At 34.9% G+C, this 25,925-nt stretch overlaps 1 protein-coding gene across 5 annotated transcripts in view; it reads right to left on the bottom strand.

Annotated features, from left to right (window-relative positions):
* The window catches only part of LOC150092901 (uncharacterized), a 143,068-nt gene that overhangs the window by 61,267 nt on the left and 55,876 nt on the right, over positions 1-25,925 (bottom strand). The gene's annotated exons all lie outside the window — the stretch shown is intronic.

Raw genomic sequence — 25,925 nt, forward strand, 5'->3', positions numbered from 1 at the left:
AAATAGAAGCCATTTAATGATTGAGATGGAGAGTCTTCTATCACTCTGGATTGAAGATTATAACCAAAAAAGAATACCTCTCTTAGTACAGAGAATATTCAGGCAAAAGTTCTCAATATTTTTTACCTCATTGGAAGAGACCAAATCAAGAGGAATGCGAAAGCTCTATTGAGAGTTTAGGATGGTTTGACCGTTTTAAAAATCGAACTGGACTGCATAATTTAAGAATGGCTGGGGAATCTTCTAGTGCTGATAAAGATTCTGTGACCAAGTTTCCTGAAGAATTGAAAAGGATAATTCAGGAGGGTGATTATGACGATCAGCAAATATTCAACATCAATGAAATTGGTCTCTTTTGGAAGTGTATGTGCCAACAAAAACTTTCCTAGCTAAAACTGAAGCATCTCAACCAGGATACAAAGTATCTAAAGATCATCTTACGCTTTTATTAGGAGGCAATGAAGAAGGTAACTTTAAACTCAAGCCTATGTTAGTTTATCGTGCACACCATCCAAGATCTAGCATTACTGAAGAAAGCAAAACTAGAAAAGAACTTGGATGTAATGAACTTAATAATGAAGATGTGAAAAACTTGCTAGATTCCCATTCAGAACATTTAAGCGAGAATGATCTTCAACTAAAAGAACAGTGTGCATATGTAGAAGGAGAAGATAAGGAGTGTAAACAAGAAGAGAATGTCATAACTAAGAAGCTAAACTGCAAAAGAGCTAGTTTCAATCACATTAGTATGCTAAAGAAATTTTGTTTGATGCTGATCCTGATACAGAACGAAGCTTCATAGTCTGCTGAAATCTTGATAAAGCGATCGCCAGCTATCGCAAATTGCATGACAAGATGAAAAATTTGAACATAATTCAAACATGTTTAATTTTTTTGTAAAAAAATTTAAAAAAGTAGCTCAATCAAATGTTTAGAACAGTGGTTCTTAACAGGTGTTCCACAAACTTGTTACAAGTATTCCGCCAGTGAAAGATGTCACATGACACAGTTCAGAGTGTAATTGGCTACTCTGAATAAAAATGTCGAGGGAATTATTTCCATTATAACAGAACAATTAACAATATATAACAAAAGAAGAAAATATTTCGAGTTACTTTCCTTCCTTAAATACACACAATCATGACTGGATACGAAATCCAGTTGGCACAGTTAATACACCGAGCTGTGAATTTTCATTACAAGAAGAAGAACAATTAGTTACCTTGTCAATGGATCGTGCTCTAAAAATGAAATTCTCTGAAATAACTCTTAAGGAATTTTGTATTTTTTCCAAGCCAAATACCCATCTCTCTCTCTCTCCACAAGAGCACTGAAAATTTTGTTAGTTGTCATCATATGTGAGAGCTCGTTTTCTCAATATTAACGAATACATAAACACTAAAAAGCATGAAAGACTTACTAATATAGACAAAGAGATAGGGTAGGTATATCACATATTAGACCTAATATTGTTGCTGAAACCTGCAAAAGCTGACAAATGCAAGTATGGTATTAAAATTAGTTCCATTTTTATAAAAGGCAAGTCCATGCATATGTTTATTGTTAGTTTTATGACCCTAATGCTTTTGGTGTTTTCCCCAAATTTTTCTTATAATCAAAAGTGTTCCGTGACTTTGAAAAAGTTAAGAACCACTGGTTTAGACATTAAATAAAAATATAAGCAATTGAGTTTTATTAACTCTGATGATTTTATTAAGCGAGGTTTTCCTGTAATGTGGAAAACTAACTGGGTTTCTGGTTTAATGTCTAATACTCATCTTCTCACGGTGGACCCTATTAGTGGCTATCTGCATGGATATTGGACAAAAAAAGATGGATTCATAATTTGTTTTTGGATTTTACCAACCAATCTGTATTCCTACTAGCACAAACCAAAATGGTAAAATATTAAATGGAAAGCTGACTGGGACATCACCCAAATGAACAAGGTCCCATGCAGTTTCTATTTGGGGGAGGGGGCAACTGTGAAAACTTGGCTATTAGAACAATTCCAGATCAGCAGCAGCAAAACTCCATATAGGCACCATCAGTGTGAAATCAATGGAAAAGTGGAACTGGTATAAGAATGATAGAAGTACATAATTGATGTTATTAAAACAAGACAAAAAACTAGATTCTCCTAAATAACAAATGCAAGATATGATTATGGCAATAGTGATCAGAAGGGGGAAAAAAGGGAGAATAGTTATAATATTCTATGCTAATTTTGAGGGTAATCTTCATGGATGGCAGACAATTATCGAGTAGTGATGTGAACAATATGAAATTGGATAATGACTAATTTATGCCTATGGTCCTAAGTTCTACTTAGGACCATGGCATAAATAAGGGGAAAGGATTATTTCTCCCACCATTGTAGAAGGAAGCCGACAAAGTTAAGTTGGTCCCTGTTGGAGATCTAAACAACAGACCGAAAAATAAATTCCAGATAAACAGAAATGTTCTGGAAAAAACCAATGCTGGTATAATGGGAAGTCACCTGGATATCAGAGAGAAATCAGTCAAAGCAGTAAACTTGATTTATACAAGACTGTGTATTTCAACTCACGATATGAGAGCTGGGTAAGAAGTAAAACACTTCAGACTAGAAACCATCGGAGTTCTGAGAAAATTAGAGGGTGAACAGATAGCATCAATGGCAGAATCATACTAAAAATGAGGATACTAAGAAGCAATATGACATTGCAGCATCTGAGAATGTGTGAGCAGAACAAATCTAAGGTGGTATGATCACTTAAACAGAATAGGAGGAGAAAAAAAGTAGAGAAAACGTTTGTTGACAGAATGGGAAGAAAAACCAGGATGAAGACCAAGATCTATGTGGAAGAGTGACAGTTGAAATAAGATCTGACAATATCCTGACTGATTTGGAGAAAAATTGATATAAAAGTTAAAACTTTTCACATGACAATCAGAGTATCCTGTATACATATAGTTCAACCACAGATGAGAGAACCCTCGACACTTCTGTGCATGGTAAAAGGAAAATCCATTCAATAACAGGGTAATCAATACGTCTCGTGGGATGAGTTTATTATTACATGTCGGAAAATTAGCTTTTCTTTTATGAACATTCTAGTTATTTAATGGTAACTATTTTGTTTGTATAACACTTGGGGAAAATTTTGCATATAGTATTAGCAAAATTTAAAAAAAAAGGTATAAAAAAAAAAAAAAAATAATGTCAGTGAAATTTATTTTTATTAAAGTTTTGTATAAAAAAACACAGAAAAACAAATTATTTCAAATACACTTAGCCATTCTAAAATTACAGTCGAAAGAATTCAGACACTTTAATGAGCTAAACCGATTAATTATTTATGACTTGTGACTCTTTAACAAAACCATGCATAAAATTTTTGAAAAAAAAAAACCTTTATCAAATCCTTGTACTCTTCATAGTCATTTGAATCGGTATCCAAATCACCAAATCTTTACAATTCCGTTTCCATCTCAATACATATTTTCTAATAAGGCAACACGAGAGCAATATTTTCCCCAGTTTTGAACTGTAATACTTTTCATTGTCTGTTCTGAAATCTTAAGTTTTGACATCAATATCCCCACAGTTACAATGCGATGACAAATGAAATTCTTCACTACTGCCGAAACATATTCAATGGCATCAATATCACAATAATATGGTGGTAGTCTCAAAGCTATGAATCCATGTTCTTTGAGCATCATGTTGAATTTAAATTGTTCAGTTTTTGGGTTTCTTTTGACCAAGTTGAGCAATTCAATTTTTTATATATCTAGAGAATGAGAAATGTTATTTGCAGAGAGCCACTTGCTTCCTATTAGAACAATTTGATGGAGTGATATGGAGCATTATCAACTGCATCTTTTTAGGAAGGTTTGGAATCAGCTTTTCTTCTGTCCACTTTTTGAAGATCGCAGAATTCATTTGCCCATGTAATCTCCAGTTGTTGAATTGGTTTCGTACAGTCAATTTGAATTCGGTAAAAAAACCCATTTCTCCATCCGCACACAGAATTATGCCCTGCAAGGCATTTCTGGTTTGTAACACTCCATATTCTTCTTTAGATTACCAACGTTTTCCAAAATGTTATATTATTGTCAATCCAAGTTTCATCTAGCTACACAATGTCTTTTCTCCTCCCTGAAACATTGTATTGCTCTCAAATACAGTGTTCAAAATATGTCACTTCACTCCATGATGAGGTTCCTTTTATTCTGTGACTTTTTGAAACAAAATCTGATTTCATGAAATATTTTCCTTAAAGTTTCTCTTTTCCAAGGAAAATTAATGTTTCCTTTCAGCACTGGAATCAATTTAAGAACAATCTACACATTTTTTTCAACTGCGTAAAATTCATGAGTAGTTCTTACAGTCTTTTTTGAATGTCAAAATCATTCAAAACTACGTTTTCGATGGTTTTCTTTCTCTGGCACTTTTTAGCAGATTTAAATTTTGGCTTATCTTTACCTTTTCTTTCCCTATGAATTCTTTTAACAGTCAACTCCAATATACCTCAATTTCACTTAAACGTTTTGTGGCCTGACAAATTGGAACAAGTACTACTGAAAGGTTTAATGCCAGAACTTGTTGACTGTCCTGGATCCATCATACAGATCATACAAATAAATACAATAAAAAAACAGTGCAAAAAAAGCGACAATAAAAATAAAGCCAGTATAGCGACAAACAAGGAAAGCACATGATTTTGCGTGTTGGTGATGAATCGTATATCCTTAATCCTTTCTTCCCTTCAATATGAATCGACTCTTATTGGCACTCTTCTAGCTATGGTTCTCTCAACAGTAGGCAGAATGTATGAGGAGGTTCATGATGATTTTTGACAAAAATCATGAAATTCCTGCCATTTCTGACAAAAACGGCACGACTTTTGATAACAATGAAGGTGACCAGATTATTCTCATCTAGGGAGATATGGGGGACTAAAGATTTGTCAAATTAGCAGGAAGAACATAAATGATCACCAGCAAAATCATGGATAGGGTTATTGTGAAAGTAATTCATGTATAAGAGAGAAAAAATAAAAGACGACTTTTTTTTTGGCTTCCTCTCTTTGGACCTCCCACCAATGTAAGTCTTAAGGTGCTCTGACAATGACAGGAATCCCAAGGAGATGAAGGCACCCACTATAACAAGCAGCATTCAGTGTTCAAGGACAGCTATTTGCTAATCAAGCTTTGATGTTGTACTCAAATGTATGGAAACATCTGAAGCAACAACACATTTCTTCATGATGTGTGTGTCCAGAAACTGATGGTGGAGACTTTGAATGATCTAGCGTAGCAGAATCCTTATTAGTGGTTATTACTTAAATGGCGAGCTTCCAACGTAGTAAAGAAATTTACCATCGATAACCTTTGTCATTGACAAGACACTGACGGCAGATACAAATTTCTCATTTTTAGAATGAACTGAATAGTCTTTGTCTCTTCATGTTTATACTCAGATGTTGGCTGAATATAAAAGTGAAGATACAACACAGGATGGAGTTAGTTTCTGGAGCAAAACTTCTGACACCATCAAGACTGAAAGACCACAATGAGCATTGTTTGTCATGGTAAGAGGTGATTTCTCTTAGTTGTTTATGCAGGAGCTGGAGAAGAATGATGCCAGAAACAGCTTGATTATTAGGTTGTTGTAATGGGTGAAGCAGATGGAGAAATTTTTTAAAAAAATTTTTTGTAGAGTTTTAAACATATTCACTAAAACAAGCTATTCGCTAAAATGCACTAAGAAGATAGTGCATTTCAGTGAATATATCAAAAAGTGGGAATATATAATGAGAAAAAATACTGTTAGATATGATGCCAATACAGAGCATCCTATCCTCATACTAAACTGACCTACTAGAAGTTACAACAGTACAACTACATAAGCAAACTTCTGCTTCAGACAAAAATGTTAGCCTAGTGAAGGATTTCTATCAAGACAATCTATAGTATGATGAATGATTTTTCCATTCATGCTTTCAGGTGAGGAAATAAAAATGTTCATTTTAAGATTAAGAATATCATTATTTTAGGAAAAAAATATTAATTTTTGAAATATGGGTTTTGAATAAGTAGTGTGTTAAGACAATTAATATAACAATAAGTCAAAAGATAAAGAATGATTTACACATTGTATAAGGCAGTTTTAAACATATTCACTAAAATGCACTAAGAAGATATTCAATGAAATGCACTATATCAAATAAATAAAATGTAAATTAATTACGAGTCCAACTATAGTCAATTTGCTGCATTTGTGCAAATTTAAAATAATCATAAATGCAACATCCTCACTAAAAAAAATTTCTAGTTATGGGGAAATTCGTTATATCTATGATGAACTTTAGTGGGCTAAATTGGGTGGTCTTCACTACTGCGATGAAGATCTCAGGATGCTTCCCAAATTTGGGGTAATTTCGTGCATCCAAATTTGTTGAGGTTTGGAAAGTTTTTCAGGGTTAAGGTAGATTACATGAATAGTCTCTCATATCTGTATCTACTGTGGTGCAATAGAGTGGCCTTCTACCAGCATATTCTGTAGTGAGTGTCCACGACAATGTTAGTTAGCCCAAGTGGCTGTAATGGTGGAAATGGATATACACGTGTTCAGAAAGCTGCACCTACTTTCACATCTCCTACATTTCTTTTGCAATGCAACTAGTTGAGTAAAATTGAATAAAATAAAAATCAGTATACTCTGCATTTCTCATTTCCCACCTTACTTCTAATTTTACCATCTATATTTATCAAATCCACCTTCACTTACAATCTTCTTCAGTATTCTCCATACTGAAATATTTCACCCCTAATTTTTAATAGTAATCTCATATACCAACATTGTAAAATAATACAATACCATAATACTACACCCAAAGAGAGAAGTCCAAGAAACACTACATTGCAGTTGAAACGGAAGTAAATTATAGTAGCTCTTCCATACACCAGCTATACTTTATTTCAGACCATGAAAAAAAAAAAAAAAAGGAGAAAGAGGAGAAAATTGTTCTCAAATATAATACAGGTCTTCTGTTCACACAGAAGTGAACTTCCACAACACAATATTTAGTCATTTATTTCATTTGTGTGCCCAACTCAAATTATGGACTTAGGAACTTCTGAGAAAAATCCAGGAAATGATCCCTGAGTAAGCCAAGCTGATGACTTATCCCCTACACGATATCCACTGCTTAACTGATGTATTTACTGTGACTTTCTCTTGATAGTATTTTATATAAATTTAATTCAGTGAGCCTAAACTGTTCATAATGAAATATTAACATGGTGCTGATTGAAACTGCTTATAAGGATTATTATATATTAAAATATTATATTATTATAAGATTTGGGGGGAAATATTTGCTATGTGAATACATTAACAATAGCCTCTAAGCATGCAGCAAGTGATACTGGTAGTGAAGAACATATCAGAAAGTTAAAAAAAAAAAAAAATAGATGTCATAAAGCAATCAGCCTCTACAATAAAAAGCACATGCTAAGCATAACTGCATTCAGGGCTACTTTCACATCTACTACATTTCTTTTGCAACTAGTTGAGTAAAACTGAGTAAAATAAAATAAATAAAAGCTATCAACTTCTATATAAAAAGTATATGCTAAGCATAAGTGCCTTATGCTACATCAGGAACAAAAACAAAACACACAAAGTATTAAATCAGTCATTATGTTCTGTTAAATATAACCAGACAAATCTATCTGGATGAGGCTTTTTTTTTTTTTTTTTTTTGTGCAATGTAGGTGCCAAACCACACCAAGACTGTATGAGAAGAAATGGATGTTCCAAGTTTCAAAATCAGTCCTGGGTTGCAATGCAGAAGGCAAATGTAAAATCAAAATGTTTGTTCATCTACCACAGCTACAATCCATGGATATTCAAGAACTACAATATTATTTTTTTTTTTGCTAGGTCTGCCTTCCAATACAGAAGGCTGGATGAAAAATTGGCATCTTTAAAAATTAGTAAAGAGTTGCACAAAGAATTGAAACCCTATTGTATGCAGAAAGGAATTCCTTTCAAAATTCCCCATGTTATCTGTGGTCTATCAAATATTTAAGTGCCATCAGTTGTTTTTCTGCTAACCAATATGACTTCACTCTTCTGCAGCCAAGGAGTATTTAAACATTCAAGTTATATTAATGACCAGAACTGTGAGTCAGGGACAATTTGAATGTTTATGTAAGACAATTTTGAAGGCATTCACCATTAAAGACACCTTTTTTTTTTATTAATCAAGACTATATGGAATGAAATTTCACAACATACAAATGGCATACAGAAGAAACCATACCCACAACTATTCCATGATTCTGAAAATTTCATATGACAATACTGCTGGTATTGTCATATGAATATATAACAATTTAAAATTTATTTGAGTCTCAGACAGCAGAACTGAGCAAGAAGAGTTTCTGGAATAGAAGAAAATCATCACAGAAGTAGCAACAGCAGGCTGTTTCCACCAGCTGACAAACAAAAGTCGTCTACAACTTGAGAGTGAAATGTCTGAAGGATACATTTGCTTTATGATCTTTATGTTTAAGAGGAAAATATGCTACTCACTACAAAGAAAAAAATCTGTGAGAAGAGAAAGTTACTTTTGCATTTAATGGTGCAGCAACTATGGTTATTATGTGTCAAGTCCATCTTCATAAGAAGATGAATCTTCAGCTAGATATCTTAAGTCACATTCAGATGATTCACTATCCTTCACTGAATTAGAAGTTGATAAAAATTTTTCTTTTGTCTTTGTTTGGGATTTCCTGTGATGAATTCTCTTTGTTTGGAGATACCCTACAAACTAGCTTTCATATTTCTGTATTTAATAATGCAGTATTAAGAATACTTATCAAATGTGCTTTGCCTGCTAATATTTTTTGATTTCATTATTATGACAATTATTTTACATGAGTAAAATAAGGTAAAATATAAGATGTGCTGCCATGTGACCAATGACTTTGTATCAGAGAAATTCAGTATGATTGCACTATGTGATGCCTGCTATTTGGGCACTTAACCCAGATATATTTTAATGTACTTAAATATTGTCAATTAATAACTACTGCCTGCTCTTCCTACACACACATTAGCTGTGTACTTTTCAAATTGTTTGCTAATTATAGAAAATTAACACAGACAAAGATGCATTCCAACAATATAGTATATTATGCTAACATAGACTATAAAAACTTCTACAACATCTGCGGGGTGGGGGGGCTTCAAAAGTTTAGAATAGAATTAGCTGAAAGGAGTCCAGAAACTTTTCCGAATACATTTTCAAACCAATTGCAAGAGTCAGTTTTGTTGATGTAAGCAATTTTTCTTCCACAAAAACTAGTTTTTAATCCATAACTTAGCAAAAAAAAAAAAAAACTGCAGAACACACAGGTACTTACAAATTAAATACCATACAGGATTAGGAACACCACCTTTCTAGAATGCTGTTGACTTTGCCAATGATAAGAAGAGAATCCTTACAATTCTCTTCTTACAAATCACCTAATGATTTTCAAAAAGATAGGGCTAAAAAATTCTGACATTCAAGAGGTCACAAATTATAGCACATAGCAGATGATTAAGCAGAAAGAAGTAACCTGTCCATATGTCACAAACATGTGGAGTTCATAGTCCTTGGATAAAAAGAATGTGAAGGAAATTGTTCCTAAGAACAGAAAGGGAGATGGAGTGAATTACAACTGCTCATGTTCTTACATGATTAGAGGAAAGGATTAATGGTAGTGATCAAGTTCTGTGAAGTGTCTATGAACAAACTTATGCAAAAAAAAAAAGCATAAGAACATTTGAGAAAGTGAATGTGCAAAGCCTTTGAGAGGGAAGTTATCTATTTAATGAAATGTCTTCTTCTATATAGCATTTTAGGGCAGTTTCTGATTTATCATCCCAAATGTGAGAAGGATATTCTAAGGTTCAGCAAATTTAGGATTTATATGGGATTAGCGACATAAGTGAGAAGTGTTGAAGAGAGGAGGGCATCAAGGTTTTTGGAAGCTTGTCTTTTTGTTTTTGTGATAGGTCTGTGCCAGGAGACTAGAAGTGCAAGTCATTTGAGAAGGGAAAACCAGATCTTGACTAGGGATCTGAGTATACTAAAAGTAAAAGTGAAGTGAAATGTTCTTGCAAGAAACAGAACAGTACTCTGATTTGGTGGGAACAATTCATAAGATGTCCTAAGCTCACTTGAATGGCAAGATCAGTTATAGTAATCTTGAAAGCTGGATTATTTCAGCAATACAAAGTCTGTCAAATGATGAGAAATGGAATGCACTGTCGTGTAAGGGAAGGTCAATGTACAAGAACAAGAGCTAGTGAAAGTACTAGACACCATACTCTGAGTGACAGTGAGCAAATTTGCAGTGAGGAAGCTAGCAGAGCACAAGGCATAAAATAGCATTTTGGTAAAAAGTTCTCGATGCCAGACATTAAATTCATCACACCTCTATATGATTTGTGTCCAAAGAGGATAACGTTGGATAAGAGATCTGCAGTGGAGTGAGTGTCAAAATCCATATTGGTGAGCACTAACTCGTGGGCCTTCAGGTTGAAGTTGGTGGTTAATAGTTTGAGAAAAGACTGATGTGGACAGGGCAGTTTGATGACTGGCTCACTTCCATTTTTTGTTGAGAGATAAGCCAGTCAAGTTGGATAAATTTCACACAATCATGATTTTTATAAAATATATATATATATATATAAGATATCAGTTGTGAAGCACACATTTTGAGCACAATTGGTTGGGGGATGGGGAGAAATACCACTTGGACAAGCAACCTTGCTCATGTCCAAACTATTGAGGATCCTTGTAATATCTTTCTGGCAATATCTCACTTAGTGAAGGGAAATTTGCTTTGGTTATCCATAAAGTTAGGGTTTGGGAGAAGCATGAAAGGGATAAAGTCTGGTTGCTGAAAAGGGACCGGATAACTTTTCTGAGCAAGAAGCAACTTTTTCACAGTTGTATGGCCCACTCAGTGGAATCCAAATATGACTTTGAAAGAGCCAACAAGTCATATTTGGATTCCACCGAGCGGTCCATACAGATGTTACAAGCCAAGTGTAAAGCTAGACTTAAGTCCTCCCACCTCTAAAACGAATTGAAGACGACTAGGATGTAGGTCAAATAGGAGATAAGATGTTTCACTTTAAAACAGTAGAGAGAAATCATGGGAACATAAGAAGAACCCATATTTAAGTTTTGCAGATCTAAAAAAAGCATGTGATAAGTTGCTACCAGTAAAAGCTGTTCACAACATTACAAAATGTGTGGTGCATATGGACATTACACTAATCAGTAATACAGTGTATATTTCAATAGTTAGGACCTGCCTGGAAGTTTTTTTCTCCACTTGGTTAGACTATAATAAATTTCGTTTAATCCTTTATCCAAGTGTAAGCAAACAAAGTTTGCACCTGAAGTATCTTCAGGACTGAGGCAACTCGTGGTAAAGGTGGATCAAGCTCTCATCACTACTTGTCTTAGTATCTCCCATAATGCAAAGCACATCTCCTTTCAGACATGTATAATGCTATACATTAAGAGAAGGGCCAGCCCAGACCGGTTTCAACCTTTATTGAGGTCTCGTCAGTGGGAGCCAGACAACTTCTGGGTCTGGCTCCTACTGAAGAGACCTCAACAAAGGTTGAAACCAGTCTGGGTAGTTGCCCTTCCCTTAATGCATAGTATTATACATGTCTGCAAGATGTGCTTTGCATTATGGAAGATACTAAGACAAGTAGTGATGAGAGCTTGATCCACCTTTACCATGAGTTGCCTCAGTCCTGAAGATATTTCAGGTACAAACTTTGTTTGCTTACACTTGGATAAAGGATTAAACGAAATTTATTATAGTTAGGATTGCAGGATGCAAATGAAGATGGTTTGATAGTAAATTAGGTAAAACAAGGTTGCCTGGCAGGGAGGCACAAACCTGGTACCAATTTTATTGCAAAGTTATTTAACTGAAATTAGTCTAAATAAAGAGAAGACAGTGAGTGGAATACTGAAAGCTAATTTGATTAGCTTCATTTATAAGTTCATACACTGGCATATTCACAAACAGTAAATATGAAGTTGTCTTGAGGAGTAACAAGATACTAGCCAGGAAGTAGACAGTTTCTAGAAATAAGATGAACTATATCAGAACACAATTTGTGACCAGCATCAGTAAAGAACCACAAAAAGTCATTACAGTAAATCATACTACACCTGAACACTCATTTTCAGTGGTATTCCAAACTACTGACCTCTGTAGCTGATCAACTTAGTTAAGCCTGCAACTAGAAGACCAGATTAACGGTGTGGGTGGTTTGGAATAAGAGAAGAGGTTAAACTACAAAAATAAGGAACAAGTCCCTATTGTGCGGCCAAAATTCCATGTAATGTAATGTATGGAGAAAGACGCCTCATACATAAATGACATATGCCTTTTACTTTATTCAAACCTAGGATGGACTGGCTCAAAAGTTGTTTTTTTTAACCATTAGATGCCTTCAAGTGAGACCATCAGCAGATCAACCCTAATAAGCATCAGAAGGAGCTGAGATAATCAAGTTTTTATAGAGATTAATCCCACCAACACATTATTTATTACAACCAGAGAGTGGAAAAGGACAATTACAGTTATTTAACTAAAATCAATCTCTTAAGTAAAGAGAAGATATCGAGTGGAACTGAAAGGTCCCCAGGTCAATACCTGTTGCCCCCTGCATGTTTTTAGGTAGGAGATGAATTCCGTTACCTAGTGTGAAACCGCTATCCCACTTATTGGAGGTCTGAAGTGGCTTGAAAAAGTACAATGTTTACAGGCTATTTAAAAATATACAAAAAAAAATTTACAAAAAATATATATAAAATTGATAAAAATGGCAAAAAAAATTCTTAGCACACCCACAGTACAAAATGCATTACAGGTTTATAAGGAATTAAGGTTTTTATCCAAATATCTATTTATAAGACTACAATGATCATTATTCAGATAAGAATTATTTCAGTGACACAGCAATACGATGCTCACCCTCTACAGTTCACAACTGTTAATATTCAAAGAAAAAAATCAAAACATAAGAACAATCTAAGACCAATGGTAGAAAAAGCATCAGCATTAAGCAGATCAGCTTATGTTCATTTGTAATTTGTGGTTTAATTCACAATGAAAAAGAAACAATCGTATTTGGATCGAATTTAAGAATGTTTCACTTTAAGGATGCCCATGTAAATCTGTTTAACTCGACTTTCGTTTCTGCTAGACCATTTTTTACAGGAAAATAATTTAAATGGTAGCAGTAATTCTACTCTGACTGTTTAATTTAAAAAAAAATAATAATTTCTCAAATGTATGGTCATCTAAATTTCAGTTTCATCAGATCACTGTTAATGAAAATTAAGCAAGCAAAAGTACATATGTTTACAGAAGACAAGTCAAAAGTGTATATCTGATTGCATGCCTGGTCAGTTTTTTTTTTACCACTGTGCATTCACTGATTGCTTCATTTAGCAATTTTTCGAAGTAATTCCTCCATACTTCAAGCATATCTTTTTCTCCAGTTTTCATGTCACCTTTATCATCTCTAATTCCTTTCACAGCACTCTTTCCTCCATTTCTGAGCTTCTTCAACAACTCCAGAATATCTTGCCACCTTCTTGATATTTATTTTCTATATTCTTACCAGTCTTCCCATGACTTTGGTTTAGCTAGTTTTACACACTGTTTAGCTTTCTTACATTTGTCTCTGTATTTTCTAAGAGCACAAGCTGACTTATTTGCCAGGAACTTCTGGTATACTTTCTTCTTTTTATTCACTGCCTCTTTAACTTCCTGTGTCCACCATGGAGTTCTGATTTTTCCATCCTTACAACCTCACCACATGCCTCTGGCTGAATCAATCAATGTTTTCTTTAGAGCTTGGTTTGGTTCCTGTTCCCAAACTCTTTCTTATTTTTGAATAATATTTGTGTATTTTAGTCTACAGTTCATATCTGAGAGCTGATCAACTTTTATTCGTTTAAAATTTTCTTACATGTTTCTTCTTTTCAATGTGAAATTCAATTTTATCCTGCTCAAGACTAAATGGTTATTTAGACTTGAGCTTCCAATTTCAAATCCTCTGTACACTTTAGTGTCCTGCACCCGACAGAAAACATCACTATCAACAACAACAGTCAATGAGACTTTTATTTCTTGCCTCTTTTCTCCATGTGAATTTGTGCACATTTTTATGTTGGAACATGGTGCTAGTAATAACCAGTCCATGTCCTGAGTAGAAATCCAACAGGTATTTGCCCTTATTATTAGCTTTGCTCGTTGAAGTACATATTTCATACTTGAAGTAGAAAAAGCCATCAAAAACCTGAAATGTGGGAAGGCAGCAGTAGATAATATTCAACCAGAAATGCTGAGTATAAAATATTATACTCAACATTTCATTATACTCAAAATTTTACAGTGGCTGCATTGCATAGTTCAGAAGGCCTGAACAGAGGGATGAATTCCAGATGATTGGAGAAGAGCTCTCATCATACTCATATGTAAAAAGGAATATAAAACCGAATGTAAGAACTGTTGAGGTATTTCCCCACTGAGTGTTCCTGGTAAGATTTATGCAAGTATACTTGAGAAACGGTTGAGAAGGATTGTGGAAGGGAAGCTTGGTAAAGAACAAGCTAGATTCAGACCAAATACAGACTGTCAGGATCAGATTTTCACTTTATTACAAATATTTGAGAAATTGTGGAAATATAACAAAGATCTGTATTTAAGTATTATAGACCTGCAAAAGGCATATGACAAGGTGCCAAGAGAAAAGTTATTCAAAACACTACAGTTATATGATGTCAATGGGGCATTATATCAAGCAATACTTAGTCTTTATTTGAGGTGTATGTCAGCAATTAGAACTGAAAGATGTACAGGAAGATGGTTTAATGTTAAATCTGGTGTCAGACAAGGATGTACATTATCCCCTCTGTTATTATCAATATGGATTACATTATGAAGGAAAGTGGTATTAATCCTGATATCAAAATTGGAGATGTTAATGTCAGCTCTTTGCTTCATGCAGATGATGTTATACTTCTAAATAAATCCACTACAAGTCTGCAAAGATTCCGTGACTAAATTGAATAACTGTTGTAATAGATATGGTATGAAGGTCTGCAATAAAAAAACAAAGACAATGAAAATGGGCAGAAGCACTGAAAATACTTAGGCACAATTTTAATGGAAATAGGCAACAGACTCAAGAAAGCTGGTATGGTAGGAAGTCAACTGGATAAATTTATATGGAATAAGAGAGAAATTGGTTGTATACAAATTTTAACTTATAGATCTGAGAGCTAGGTCAGAAGTAAAACGCTTGACCAAAGACTAGAGACCACAGATAATAGAGTCCTGAGGAAGATTAGGGGCATGAACAGATGGCATCAATGGCAATATCATATTAAAAACAAGGATATTAGGAAAGAACTTCACATTGTCAGCATCCAGGAATGCGTTAGTAGAGCTAATCTCAGGTGGTGATAAACAGAACGGGAGAGGAAAGATTAGCAAAACAAGTGTTCTCTGCCAGGTTTGCACAAAAACGATCCAGAGGTAGATCAAGATATAGGTGGATTGATACAGTAGAAAGTGCCTTAGAACAGCACTTCCCAAACTGTCAGTTGCGGCCCCCTTGGGGGCCATGAAATAATGAAAACAAATTTAAAATGTTTTAAGACTAAGCAGTTCTTTTTTAATCTTAAAATAAACAAATTTAATGTTGATTATTTTTTTTTTTTTTTTATATTCTAATGGAAAAAAATCACATGGTGTTTGATTCACAAATTTTACTTCTTAAATTATTACTATTATGTATTTCGGCACTTAATGAATATTAGTAAATATATGCTTATTCATATATTTATTCTTTTTTTTTTTCCGATGGGGGGTGGTGAAATATTTTAACTTTTCCAAAGGGGGTCTTTACATCCATAAGTTTGGAAAGCACTGCCTTAGAAGATAGAAATATAAGATCTGATAATGTTGGAGTCTTGACAGGTAACAGATTGATTTCGAGGAAAATTGTAGAAAGGAAGTTAGTAATGATGTAAATTTTTCATGTAGTACTATCATATCGTATATGTCAGGAATTTGATGATGAAGTCCAAAGTAGCCCTAGGCTCAAATGTTAAAAGTAATGAAGTTACTACATGCATATGCTATTATGAAATGCACTCATGTAGAATAACTTCATTATTCTTAATATTCTTTTGTCAAGATGACAAAATATTCTGGGACTACTGAAAAAGTTTAGAGAGGGAGAAAAAGTATAGTAAAAGGAATCAGATGATACAGGCAACATGAAAACTGAAACTAAAGATATTCTGGATATCTGGAGTAATTATTTTGAAATGCTTTGAATTATTATTATCTGAGATCTCCAGGGAGTCAAGGACTCATCAAGGGAAGCTATAACTCACCCAAACTAGTTATCATACCTTCCATTAAATTCATTTACACTAGGTGCACTCACTACTCCAAAGGGCAAATTATTCCACTCATGCACTGCTCTCTGGGATAAAAACCCAGCTCTTATCCCTTTCTTGACTTCAAAGAAATTTAACTTCCATGGATGCCCACGTGTTCTCTCCCCACTTTCCATATAACAAAAATTTTCATCAGTTGATATCCCATAACGCCATTCAAAAGTTTATAGACCTCTATCATATCAATCTCCCCTCTTTCTCCTCTTAAACAGAATCTGCAATCCACATAACCGCAAATCTATCCTGATAATCTAAATCCTATAATCCAGATATAAGCTTTGTAACTCTTCTTTGCACCCTTTCCACAGCTTCTTTATCTCCTTAGAACCCAGGAGATCAAATCTGTGCACATTTTCGTTTGCCCAAATTGCCAATCTATTCAAATCATTTTGTAATTGCTGAATATCAGTAGCATTCCTGATTACTCTGCCTATCTCTGCATAATCGGCAAACAATTGCACATCTGATGTTAGATCCTTCCTGGTGTCATTAATGTATAGATTGAACAATAATGGCCCAAGGACTGAATGCTGAGGTACACCACTCGTCACCTTAAATCTGGTAGATTCTCACCCACTGTATACCACTTTTTGATATGTCTGTGAACCATCCCCTGATCCAAGTCAGGAGTTTATATTCCAATTCCATATTCTCCAGTTTATGCAACAGCCTTTTGTGTGGAATTCTATCAAATGCCTTCGAGAAATGCAACATTATCATAGTGTATCCATTCCCTTTATCCAACTTGGCCGTAACACTGTTATAAAATATAAACAAACTGCTAAAAACATGTCCTTCCTTCCTTTAGTAAACCCATGCTGTTCCTTGCAGAGCATAACATGTTTGTCTACCCATTTCTTTGTGCGAGTTCTTACCAACTTCCCTAAAATCTTTAGGTAGTTAGACACATCAGTTTTTGCATCACCCTTGTACAATGGAACTATTGTACATTTCTTCCATTCCTATAGTATCATTCCTGAGCTGAGACTCAAGTTATACAAACATGTGAGAGGAATGGCCAAGTCGGCTAAACATTCCTTTAGCAAACAGGGTCATATTCCATTTGTCCCCATAGACAAATTCTTATCCAGGTTATGCAACAGCCCTTCAACCTTATTTTCATGAATCTCTAACTCTTCATCAAATGTAGCAGTAGAACTGTGTGCCATGTTACATACACCTGGTTGATATATCTTAGCAAAGTGAGTACTCATTAGCTGAACAATCTCATTAGCTTCTGACACTCAAGTACCATCTGCATTCAATAAAGTTATTCTTCCACATTCATTCTTTCTTTTGCTAGCAATAAAATTATTTTGAATTCCTTTAGCTTGCATGGCCAATTTCTTTTCATATTCCGTTTTAGCTTTCCTCATGATACTCGTTACTTTTCTGACTTCAGCTTTATATATTTCATAACTCCTCTCACTCTTATTCCTACGATATTCTTTCCACATCAACTTCTTCTTGTGGATTTCTTGCTTAATAAAGTTGGACATCCATTTCACTCCCAACCTATTTATTCTTCAAACACTAGTGATACATTCAGATATCGCCTCATTTAAGCACTTTTTCACAAGATTTCCGTGCACTGCTGACATTTTTCCCATTCAGTAAATAACACCATGGGACCAAAGATAGTATTCAAAGTTGATTTTTAGTGAAGATGGTAAATTAAATATGGAAATAAACAACAGAATCAACAAAGCTGGTATGGTAGGAAGTCAACTGAATAAATTCATATGGAATAAGAGAAAAATTAGTCGGAACACAAAATTAGCTGTATACAAGACAGTGTTCAAGCCAGTTTTAATTTATGGATTTGAGAGCTGGGTTAGAAGTAAAACACTTGACCAAAGACTAGAGACCACAGATATGAGAGCCCTGAGAAAGATTAGAGGCATGGAGAGATGGCATCAATGGCAATATGTTAAAAACGAGGATATTAGGAAAGAACTTGACATTGTCGGCGTCCAGGAATGCATTAGCAGAGCTAATCTCAGGTGGTATGGTCACTTGTGTCTGAAACGATGGCATCTGACGATATTTTATAGGGTCAATGTCATATTCTTCAGCTAGTTTGATGTCTTCTTTTAGTGCTTTTTAGTTTTCTAGTGTTTTTAGTTCTGTTTTCTGTTGGAAAGTTCAAAATCACGGTGTTGAGTTTTTTTTGTTTTTGGCCTCCATCGAGTCATGCATCGTTGATGTGATTATTTCATGGAGTTCATTCGCAAGGGGAGGGAACTTGAATTGTGCTGCTGATCATCAGTTGATTCAAGCTTGGTTTCTAGTCCACATATTTTGGAGAAAGTTTCATTCATAACACTGATGTGTTGTTTGAGGCTTTCTATTCATTTGCATCAGTTGAGGAACTGTTTTATTGACGGGAGGCACAGCAAACTGAAATTGGGCTGGTTAAGATCAATATATATCTTATATGCTATTTCTGTGCAGGAAGCATGTAACCAGTGGCAGCAGAACTCACGCATTATACCCTTTTTTTTATCGCTGATATCGATTTTGCAGCTGTGGCACTTTGTGGGTTTGTCAGCAATCGACGACGCTACACTGGTGAGACATGGGGTGCTTGTTCGTCGATGACATTTGTTGCATCTTTGTTTTGTACAGTAGGCATAACGTGCACTTGCACATGGCTGATTTTTAGATCGAGATATAATTGGTTCATCATCATCAAATTCTTGCCATGTACCCTCAAGGGGTGTACAGGATATGATAGTACTACATGAAAAATTTACATCATTACTAACTCCCTATCTACAATTTTCCTCCAAATCAGTCTGTTACTTGTCAAGACTCCAACATTACCTGATCTTATATTTCTATCTTCTAAGACACTTTTTAGTGTAACAATCCACCTATATCTTGGTCTTCCTCTGGGTCATTTTCCTGCCAACCTGGCAGAGAACACTTGTTTTGCTAATCTTTCCTCACCCATTCTGTTTAAGTGACCATACCGCCTGAGATTAGCTATGCTAAAGCATTTCTGGATGCTGAAGATATTAGGAAAGAAGGTCAAGTTCTTTCCTAATATCCTCATCTTTAATATGATATTGCCATTGATGCCATCTATTCATACCCCTAATCTTTCTCAGGACTCTCATATCTGCTGTCTCTAGTCTTTGATCAAGTGTTTTACTTCTGACATAGCTCTCAGATCCATAAGTTAAAACTGGTTTGAACACTTGTATACAGCTAATTTAGTGTTCCGACTAATTTCTCTCTTATTTCATATGAATTTATTCAATTGACTTCCTACCATGTCAGCTTTCTTGATTCTGTTGTCTATTTCCATATTTAATTTACTATCATCACTAAAAATCTTCCCTAAGTAGCTGAAATGTTTTACTTGTTCTATAGGTTCTCTATTCACAATGTAGTTGACATTTTCAATGCTTCTGCCAATTTTCATTGTCTTTGTCTTGTTATTGCTGACCTTCATAACATATCTATTACAACAGTTATTCAATTTAGTCAGAGAATCTTACAGACTTGTAGCGTATTTAATTAGAAGTATAACATCATCCACATAAAGGAAAGAGATGAAATTAACATCTCCAATTTTGACATCATGTTTAATACCACTTTCCTTCATAATGCGATCCATACAGATAATAAATAACAGAGGGGATAATGTACATCCTTGACTGACACAAGATTTAACATCAAACCACCTTCCTGTACTTTCTTCAATTCTAACTGCTGACTTACAACTCAAATAAAGACTAAGTATTGCTTGATATAATGCCCATCGACACCATGTAACTGTAGCGTTTTCAATAGCTTCTCTCTTGGCACCTTGTCATATGCCTTTCCAAGATTGACAAAACTTAAATATAGATCTTTGTTATATTACCATGCTTTCTCAATTATTTGTTGAAAAATTAAGATCTGATTCTGACACCCTCTATTTGGCCTGAATCCAGCTTGTTCTTCCCCAATTCTTCTCAACTGTTTCTCAAGTATACTTGCATAATTCTTACCAGGAACACTCAGCAGAAAAATGCCTCTGTAATTTTCACATTCAGTTTTATTTCCCTTTTTTACATATGGATACTATGAGAGCTCTACTCCAATCATCGGGAATTTGTCCCTCTGTCTAGGCCTTTTGAACTATGCAGTGCTGCTACTGTAAGACTTTTATACCTCCATAGTTCATTTCTGGTCGAATATCATCTACTCCTGCTGCCATTCCACATTTCAAGCCTTTGATGGCTTTTTCTACTTCTAGTATGAATATGTATTCCTAACTGTATGTGTCTTGAGTGTTTTTTTACCACTGTGCAATCACTGCTTGTTTCATTTAGCAATTTTTCGAGGTAATCACTCCATACATAAAGAATATCTTTTTCTCCAGTTTTCATTTTACCTTTATCATCTCTAATTCCTTTTACAACACTCTCTTGACTCCATTTCTGAGCTTCTTCAACAACCTCCAGAATATCTTACACATTCTTGATATTTATTTTCTATGTTCTTACCAAAGTCTTCCCATTACTTTTGTTTAGCTAGTTTTACACAGTGTGTAGCTTTCTTACATTTATCTCTGTACTCTCTAAGAGCACTAGCTGACTTATTTGCCAGGTACTTTTGATATGCTTTCCTTTTTCTTTCACTGGCTCTTTAACTGCCTGTGTCCACCATGGAGTTCTGATTTTCCTATCCTTGCAAACAACCTCACCACATGCCTCTCTGGCTAAATCAATCAGGGTTCTCTTCAAGGCTTACTACTGAATCTCCAAGGTTGGGTTCCTGTTCTCAAACTCTTCCATTTTTTCTTCAATAATCTTTGTGTATTTTAGTCTACAGTTTATATCTGAAAGCTTCTCAACTTTTATTCACTTTAAAACTTTCTTACATGTTCTTTTTAAAATGAAATTCAATTTTATCCTGCTCAAGACTAAATAGTGATCATTTCCAATTTCAAATCCTTTGTAAACTCTGGTGTCCTGCACCAGGGAGAAAACATCACTATCAACAATAACATAGTCAATGAGACTTTTCTTATTCCTTGCCTCTTCTCTCCATGTGAATTTGTGCACATTTTTATGTTGGAACATGGTGTTAGTAATAACCAGTCCATGTCTTGAGCAGAAATCCAATAGGTATTTGCCATTATTATTAGCTTTGCTCTTTTCTCCGAATTTTCCCAAAATATTTTTGTATGTCTCACAATCATTTCCTACTCTGTTATTTAGATCCCCAACAAGGACTTTTTTTTTTTTCTTTTTCATTGTGTCAGTTGCTTTCTCTAGAGCCTCAAAAAATTCCTCCACTTCTAATTTAGTAGAACCTTTTGTGGGACCATAGGCACAAATAAGTCTCATTGTCCAGTGCCCCATTCTCATATTTGCCCACATCACTCTACTTGAGACTGCCTGCCACTCAAGAAGATTAGCCTCATTTAGTGTTGAATACTATGGCTACATCTTTTTTCCTTGATTGTCTGAGTATAACATTTTATATTTATTGTTCAGAAAGATCTCACCAGTTTTTGTCTTTTTTGTTTCAGTCACCCCTGTTATGTCGATCTGGTACTTATCTAATTCCTCAGCTAGCTCCATTTCTTGGATTGGACATTAGGTCAGAAGCCCTGGTCGGTTCTCTGCATTCCTTTAAAGGCAAAGTGGAGGTCTCCTCTTAGTTATACAGCTTCTACCCTTAATCACCCCTATTACAGGAATAAGGCACTTTATTATATACTCATGGATTAGCTAACAACGGCAAGTGCTGTTTGAAGAAAGAGAGAGAAACACTGGTCTGACAAAAGCAGTTTACACAAGTTGTTTTCTGAGTATGTTAGGAGTGCTGGCTTTTTTTCCCCCCATTTCTATATATTTCTCCAAAATTAGTGCTATTGTCTTAACAGACAGATTTGTGTTGAAATTTGTGAATGTTCTATATGAATTCCCCCCCCCCCCCATAATAAGACAATGAATACTTCACACAAGTCTTCTGTAAGTATCTGGCAAATTCATGCTGCAAGACAAATAAAATGACTGAGTGAGAATTTAAAAAAGCGTATGTTGATGATGTTTGAGAAACAGCAAAAGCTGTGCGGAAATTTAAAATAATTTTTTTTCCAACATAACTGCCACACAACTATAACAATGTGATATCATGAATCCAACTACCAAAAAGTCCCAACCAAATCACGAAGGCATCAAAAAGAAATCCAGCAGTAAACTTTCATTAAAACTGTTCTTTTGTTCCCTACATTCATTGCTGCAAATGCTGACTATTTAATTTATTAATGAATAATCTATGTATCTATACATTAAATGTTTGCATTACGCAAATAAATATTTCTCTATACATATGCACAATACTGGCTGATTTGGCAATTATGAATAATGTGCTAGGAATACTAAATATATACAACAGCCATTTACACACATTTAACATCTCAGGCTACTATTAGAAAGAAAATGTAAACTTTAGAAAATGTCAGAATCACACTGAAGTTTCAAAAGTCATCACATTTAAAAAACAAGTGCAAAAGACACATAATGAAAATCACCACAGACAAAATATATCTGCAACTACAGCTTACTCCATAGTCCTTACCCCACAGTTGCTTAGTGAATGCAACTGTGAACAATATTATTTTACAACCTCAAAAGGAAGAAAACAAGTTATGCAGTTGTTCTAAGTTCACTCTCGGCAAACTTAAAGTAGGCTTCAAGAAAATAATAAACATGTATTTTCTTCTTTTTAACAAAGTATATAATTTCAACTTCTCAAACTATATTCTAATGTTTTGCAAAATTAATCACTGTGTCCACATGAAGCTGTTATAATATTTCATATCAAAACAATCAAATTAATGTTGGATTTTTCAATGCTTATATAATCCATTTTCGTAAACATTATTATATCCATCAAAATGGACAACAACATGTGTGAGGGGTGTGTGGCGGGTAAGATTAGACACTATGTAGAAATATGATAATTAACACTTAAGGAATTGACAGCGTACACTAGAAATATAAATTAAATCAACATTAATATATATTATCCGATATTTCGGCAACGTCATGGGAACTTAAGATAAAGACACGTGCACATAAGTACTACATAACAGCAAATGAGAAACGAAGCGAGGAAGCTACCGTTTTCCTAAAGTCCTGATGGTGCCCCCTGGCAGGCTATATTAGGTGTTCTTGGCCTTTGGGATGAAGTTCTTCTGATGTATGTTTCCCAAATTTGGGGTAGTCTCATGCATCCAAATTTGTTGAGGTTTGGCATGTTCCTAAGGGCTGAAGCTGATTCCATGAATAGTCTTTCATATTTCTTGCTGCAGTGTATTACTTTGGCTTTCTTCCACCTTAATCTGTCACGAGTATCCAGAGCATGGTCTGCAAGCCCAGAGTGGCTGTACTGGTGAAATCGGATGTAGTCCTTGTGTTCCGAGATTCTGATATTTGCTGTCCTGCCTGTTTGGCCAAAGCAGGACAATTTACAGCTGCAAGGGACCTGGTATACACCAGGTAGGTCTAGGGGAAGTGGTTGGTCTTTAGTGGAGCAGATAAGGAATGCCAATTTTTTATATGGTCTGTAACGAGTGGTCAAGTCTTGTTTTTTTAGGATTTTGTTGATTTTTTCTGAGGTGCCTCGAATGTAGGGAATGGTGATGGATTTAGAGTAATCTTTTTTGTGAAGGAGGGTTTGTGGATATCTGATTTTAGTATTTTTTGGATTTTTTTTTTTTTTTTTTTGGGGGGGGGGGGGGGGGGGGTAGCCATTGGATGAGAAAGTGTTAAGGATGTGATTTTCAGTGGTTAGGGCTTGGTCATTTGAACAGATTTGTTTAGCCCTGTTGAATAGTGTCTTAATAACTCCATATTGTTGTGAAGGGAGGGGGGGGGGGTTGCTAGTGAATGTATCTGCCTGTATGGGTGGGTTTTCTAAAAACTCAGAAAACCAAGGTACCATCAGGTTGGCGGGTGACTAGTGTGTCTAGGAAGGGGAGGCTATTGTTTTCCTCTTTTTCCAGGGTGAACTTGATTCTAGGGTGTTGATTGTTGAAGTGTGTTAGGAAGGAGAGCAGTGTATCCGGGCATGTGGCCAAATAGCGAACACATCATCAGCGTAGCAAAGCCATATGGTAAGGCAGAGTTTAAGGCTTTCTCTTCAAAAGGCTCCATAAAGAAGTTGACCAAGGGTGGGGAAAGTGGTGAACCCATGGCTGTCCCCTCTATCTGTTTGTACAATTTTTCCTGCCAAACGAAATAGCCTGAGTTCATTGTGAACTGAAATAGGGCTGAGATATTGGGAGGAAATTTAGATTGGATTAGCTTTAAGATTTCTTTGAGAGGGACATTTGTGAATAAGGAGACGTCAAAACTGACCATTATGTCAGAGTGTAAGGTTTTCTATACTGGCTTTGAAGTGGGCCGAGTATTTTTATGTGTGAGGATGTGTTGTATAGTGTGTGAGCGCTTTGGCTAAATATTTAGCTAGTTTGTAAGTGGGGGAATCAATGCCATCCACTATGGGACGTGATGGCACATTTTCTTTATGTATTTTCGGGAGCCCATATATATGGGGGGGGGGGGGTTGTGAGTTGGTGGGATTGTATTCAATGGGGAGGTAAGTAGCTCAATCTAATAGTAAAGCCTTAAGCTTACCTGTGTAGTCAGTATGATTGAGTACCACAGTACCACAGATTGAGTTCCCCTTATCTGCTTTGGTGATAACTATTTCTTTGTTTTTCTTTTTCTACAAGAAATAAAGTAGCCAGTTTCAATTCATAGACATATCATAAAATTGCCAAAGCTTAGATGCTGTTCACAAAGTGATAAATAAAAAAATAAATGAAATCCATGGCACTAGCTGGAAAATAGTTTCAGGCTAAATTCAAATGAACTATTAAGGGCTCAACAACCGGGCAAGACAGTCCACATAATTATTTTTAGCGATCAATTAAAATAAATTTGGGAGTGTCTAGACATCACATCAGAATGATTAAAATAATTAAACTTAATGCACTAAAACTGAATAATAAATACAATGTTTCAGGAAAAATGCAAAAGATATTTAAAACTTGAAGCTAGCCACTGGTATCAATGGTTTTACCTATGTAGTTCAGTCCAGTGAAATATATGTAATTTGATCACTTTTTATTGTAACCATAAGGCATTACTGTACATAAAAGAAAACGAAATGAGCTGAATCTTATTCAAGGAATATATATAAGTGGAGAACAACCTAGCATATTCAGAGCTGAAGCATAATAAATACTGTGTGCCTATTTTCATCAATAGTTTTAAAAAAAGTTGTATTAAATCAGAATTTTTCTGTGTCTCCATACATATGAAATAAACAATCTGAATACCATGT

Source organism: Typopeltis vanoorti, chromosome 24 (genome assembly GCF_054136105.1).
Source record: "Typopeltis vanoorti isolate ZY-2024b chromosome 24, IOZ_Tvanoo_1.0, whole genome shotgun sequence".
Taxonomy (NCBI): Eukaryota; Metazoa; Arthropoda; class Arachnida; order Uropygi; family Thelyphonidae; genus Typopeltis; species Typopeltis vanoorti.